The 5,159-nt window shown below is 34.5% G+C and overlaps 1 pseudogene; it reads right to left on the bottom strand.

The window, feature by feature from the left end:
- Positions 1–852: 852 nt before the first annotated feature.
- On the bottom strand, positions 853–1,519 carry LOC101710887 (signal peptidase complex subunit 2 pseudogene; annotated as a pseudogene).
- Between the last annotated feature and the right edge of the window lie 3,640 nt (positions 1,520–5,159).

The raw sequence follows: 5,159 nt of genomic DNA on the forward strand, positions 1-5,159 counted from the left end.
ATGGGGTAGAAACTAAGTCCTGAGTGTTATTATGAGGTCCTTAGCTAAGGTTCTCAGGGGCCTCTGAATAGTGAAGCAGCCTAGAAACTAAAGAAACCCACGGTAATAGTAAAATCGTTAATACTCGCTGCTCTGTTCCATGAAGACTATGACTTTATTTTTTCACATCTTCTTTCCTTCTATTGAAAAAAAATTTTAGAAAATGGTAGTTAATAAAAGGCACAAACAAATCAACAGGGATATAGTAGTGGAAAACATACACAAAACAAAATAAAAAATATCACTGGTTTCTTTAATTGGTTAAGTGCACAAAATGTAACAGACAAATTTATTTTAAACAAATTGAAAAGCTTTTTAAAATTTTTTTCCCCAAATCAGACATATACACACCCACAAAAATGGTGTGGTAACAGAAGGCTGTCATAAACAAGTTGTATCCTAAATTCTTTAGGGAAACAGCTGTTGAAACAGGAATTAACACAAAGTTAACAACAGGTTAACAATTTTTAAAAACTGAGTCTTCAAATGTTGTGTGGCACAAAGCTATAGTATGTGAAATAGTGGTAGGTATGAAGGAAAAATTCTAGATAGCTTCCAGCAAAAATGCTTTTCCAGAAAAGCAAATCAAAACAGCATAATCAGCAGACTAAGGAAGCTACAGCTAGACAGAACTACAACTTCTCATATCTGTGCTAGAAAATCCTACTTATCCAAAATGAACTAAAATTTTAAGACAAAACACGGATGTTTTTAAGAATTCTTATTTACTCATTTTAAGTTCTCTGTTTCTTCACCCTACCCACCCAATAATTCAGCATGATCCAGCAGAAAGAGTGCTGCTCTTACAATTATCTATTTTTTTCTTTCTGTAGCAAGACTGTCATGGAGCCTGGATATTTCAGGTTCATATGCATCCATAACCAGCGTCCCGCTATAGTTAAAAAACCTAGCACTGGACTTGGTGAACTCGGCTTCCCGCTGCTGCTTTGTTCTCCCACTGGTAAAGGTCAGCTTCAGGGTGTATTTGTCATCAAACCTTTTGAGACTGGAAGACAGTTGCCAAATATCATCGGGATCCATCCCTGTAGGATCTTTCCTGTGAGCCACAAGAAAGATGCTCTTCTCCTTATATGAGGTATAAATAGTCAGAATCCCCATCATCACAAAATAGGATATAACACACAGCCAAAACTGGCTTAGACTCTGGAAAGGGGTGCAAATAATCCCAAATCAAAGCCACTATGGCAAAAAAACAGGAGATAGTACAGATGGTGAGGCGACCGTCGATTAGGCCAAAATTCTCCACATATTTGTACTTTTCCAGAAGTACCTTTTTGGCAGAATCATCTAAAGAGTTTTTCACAGCAGATCCATCCCATTTGTCAATTTTTACAGGCCTATCAGCAATCTTCCACTTATTCAACAAGCCGCTGCAGCTGTTGCCTGTCCCGCCACCAAAGCCACCTCCAGCCCCACTACTGCTAGCTCCACCACTTCTCCCGCCCAGGGCCGCCGCCATCTTGACAGGTTCTCTCTGTTAGATTTCTTCAATTGTCAAAATTCTGTTCTTTTAAAAAATGTTCCTTCAGCAGAAAGTCCTGCTTATTTTACCAATAAGATATTTTCTGAATCTAATCACATTATATCATCTCTACTACTGAAACCTTAATCAAAATATTATAACTCCTGGTCTAATGAATTGCTGTAGCCTCTGAAGTGGTCTCCTTGCTGCTAGTTTTCTTATCAATGCCCAGTCCATTCTCTGTGTTGCATCTGATTATCACATTAAATTAAAAATCATATCCTATCAATCTTTATCATTAAACTCTTGAATGAAAAGAGTCAGTCTAAGTGTCTATCAATAAGAAATTGGTACAATTGTGTAATATGCCAGAGAGTCTGTTATACAGCCACTAAAATTGATGATGGGAAATTACACTAATGAGTAAGAGTTATATTGTTGAATGAAATAATTCAGTTACATCATAGAATATACAACACCCTATTTTGTCATATAACATATGCTTATGTATCTCTATGTGTTTATACACACATAGAGATGAGTGGTAGCATTAGATAATATTTACTTTCTTTGCACTTTATTGATTTACTTGTTTACACCGAATATGCATTATTTTTATTACAAAATAGTAATGTGATTTAATAGTTTCCCAGTGCAATGAAAATAAAATCCACACTACTTATCATGCTTTGTAAGCCTGCATGCTCTTGCAACACCCCCTTCTGATGCCATTCTCCACTCTCCAGCTACACTGGCTTTTGTTCATTTTCTCGAAGAGGCTTTGGTTATTCCTAATTCAAATACTTCCCAATTGCCATTTCCTTCCTAGAGTGCCATTTGTCCCACTTTTCATTTGGCTGGCTGCCTCTCATCACTCATTACTTAGCAACGTGGTTGAGTGACTACTTCTATTTAAATTAATTATATATAAATAAAATACAAAATTCAGTTCCTCACTTGAACTTAAATAACTCAATAGCCACCTGTAAATGGTCTTTATCAAACTGGACAGTGTATATTATAGAACGGATTTCCATCACCACAGAAAGTTCTATTGAACACTGCCACTCTCGAGCCCTGCAAAAGTTTGTTTATTGAAGCTTAAAAATATATATTGAAATTTTGAGTTCTACGGGATTGTTTATTATTTAAATTTGGTGTTTCCTGATTTTGTCATTAGTTTCTTCCTTAGACTTTCTTTGGGTTTCTTTATTTTGATACATTTCACTGTTTCTTGAGTTTAAATGAACTGCATTTTTTATTACCAGCCTTTTGATTTTCTACTTAAGGTACTTTATTGTAGAAATTTTACTCTGAATAAATGTTGACTGCATCTCACAGAGGTAGATATGTAGTTTTCAATTCATTGTTTTGCTTTATAGTAGTTTGTAATTTCCAGGATGAATTTGTCTATAAATCAGGAATAATCTAGGATAATTTCCAGAATGGTGGTGTAAAGACTGCCAAAAATGTACCCATTTATAAAAGTATTGACAATTCTCGCAAAAAATTGTCAAAATCAAAATTTCAGAATTCTAGAAATTAGCCCAAAATGACTGATGATGATCCCAAAACATTGTTTATTCAAGAAAAATTACTAAATTTTGATAAGAAACACAAAATCCGTGGCAATCTAAGTGGCTCTACTTTTCACTACCCAAATCCTTAGTATTCTTGAAAGCTAACAGCCCAGTAAATACTAGAAGGGGCAGAATGATATCAGACTCCTTCCAAAGTTCAATTCCCAGATAACTGTCATTACTTCACCTATCTGGCAACTGACTGGAAAATTCCATTCTGCAGGGCTTGTCATTTGACCTGAGAGCTTGCCTAGGTTAAACAGCTATTTTCCTAATGATATTGGGGCAGTTCTCTTTATTTTTAGCACCTCAGCTCTAAGAGATAAAGATAATGTTGGGGCAAATAAGAAGCCAAATGTAACACGTAAAAGAAAAACTTGGAGATGAGATATTCCTTCGGTTCCTTGAGAATTCTGACACTTTTCAGAAAATCTAGAAGATCGTGTGCATGTTTAAGACTGTATGCATGTCGTGCAGGCAGAGGGCTGGAAAGATCCCAGTCTCTGATCCCTGGCTGACCTAGAGCTTGTGTGAGGCAGGAAGTGAAGACCAAGACAGAGTTGACAGCTGTTTGCTGGAGTGTCGATGGCATGCTCCAATATGCACACATCGCCTGTTGGCTTTAAAATGGCTATGAGTTCCCTGCATCTTGGATGAAAAACTTATTGGTTCCAGTATTTTATGAGAATTCTGCCCAAGCATTGGGTGACCAGTAAGCTAACCAAACAAAGGCTTCAGTAGCTGAACATTATAAAGAATCCAGACTTTATAGAGTTAGCTCAGGAGTCACTGAACAAGCAGTAACATCAGCTGAAGCAAGCCCTGGGGAGAAGGGAATAATCTGACTTCCAGAATTGTTGCACATTATTTAGAATGTCCAATTTTTCTTTTTTTGGTATCAGGAATCGAACTTGGGACCTTGCGCTTGTGTGGCAGGCACTGGAACCACTGAGCTAAATCCCCAGTCCCAATGCTGTGCTTTTTTTTTTTTTTTTGAATGTCCAATTTTTAAAAAATATCTAAAAGACTTTTAAAAATCTGTTTCTTCATTTGTAGATTTTTTTGCAGTCACCATTTTCTCGTTTGTTCTAAGTTTATTGTATAACTATCAGATTTTTGTCTATGACATTCACTTTTGTAATGTGCTTAGATGTATATGTGCATGTATGGGCATGTGTGTGCATGAAGTAGTATATGCTTAATTTTTAGCATGGTTCCATATGTTTGAAATGAAAGCAGATTATTTTTGAGTAAAAATTTCTCTAAATCAGTATTATGTAATTTTTGCTAATTGGTTTTTGAATATTCTTTTTTCTTTTTCCTTCATTTTTTAAACTTTGCTTTATCATTTTATTTTAGATGAGTTTCTTTTTAAAAATCCATATAATTAAATCCAATCTGAGAATTTCCCTTTATTTTTTATTTATTTATTTTTAAATTTAAAATGCATAACTTTATTATCATTCACTAAACACACACATATACAAAATTAGAGAAGAAAAGAAATGCAAGGGAAAAAACTGTAATAATATTCAAATATAATAGAACTCAACCAAAGCAAAACTGAAAAGTACTTAAACATTTTTCTATATAATTTTAAAAAAACATCTCAAGCATTAACAAGACATCAGAAGATGTGATTTGTTTTAGAAAGATTTTCAAAACTAACATTGAACAAATAGTGGCCTGGAGGAAAATTTCCCTTTATATAGAAGAGCATAACCCTTTAAAATGTATAGTGGTTATTGATATATTGGTATGCTCGGACTCATTTCCACCATTTTATATTCATTTACTATTTATCAAACTTAGTAGTAATTTCTCCTAACATTTTTCTTGCCTTTTGCTGGAGTCATCATTTTTTCTCATTACATCTTTTCTGCCCTACTACTTTGAATATTGTGTATTTGTTTTCTAATATAATAATTGGTACCCTCCATTTTCTTACTTCTGGATCATGGTTGCTTTAAAATATGGCTATAAATTATTTGATACTCCTCCCTTCTAAAAGTACAGTCTATTCCTTTTTCTTTACGTATAAGATGGACTTAGAGAAT

The sequence above is a fragment of the Heterocephalus glaber genome, unplaced genomic scaffold, assembly GCF_053883595.1.
Source record: "Heterocephalus glaber isolate CG9 unplaced genomic scaffold, H.glaber_assembly_v1.0 deba00001764, whole genome shotgun sequence".
NCBI classification, from domain to species: domain Eukaryota; kingdom Metazoa; phylum Chordata; class Mammalia; order Rodentia; family Bathyergidae; genus Heterocephalus; species Heterocephalus glaber.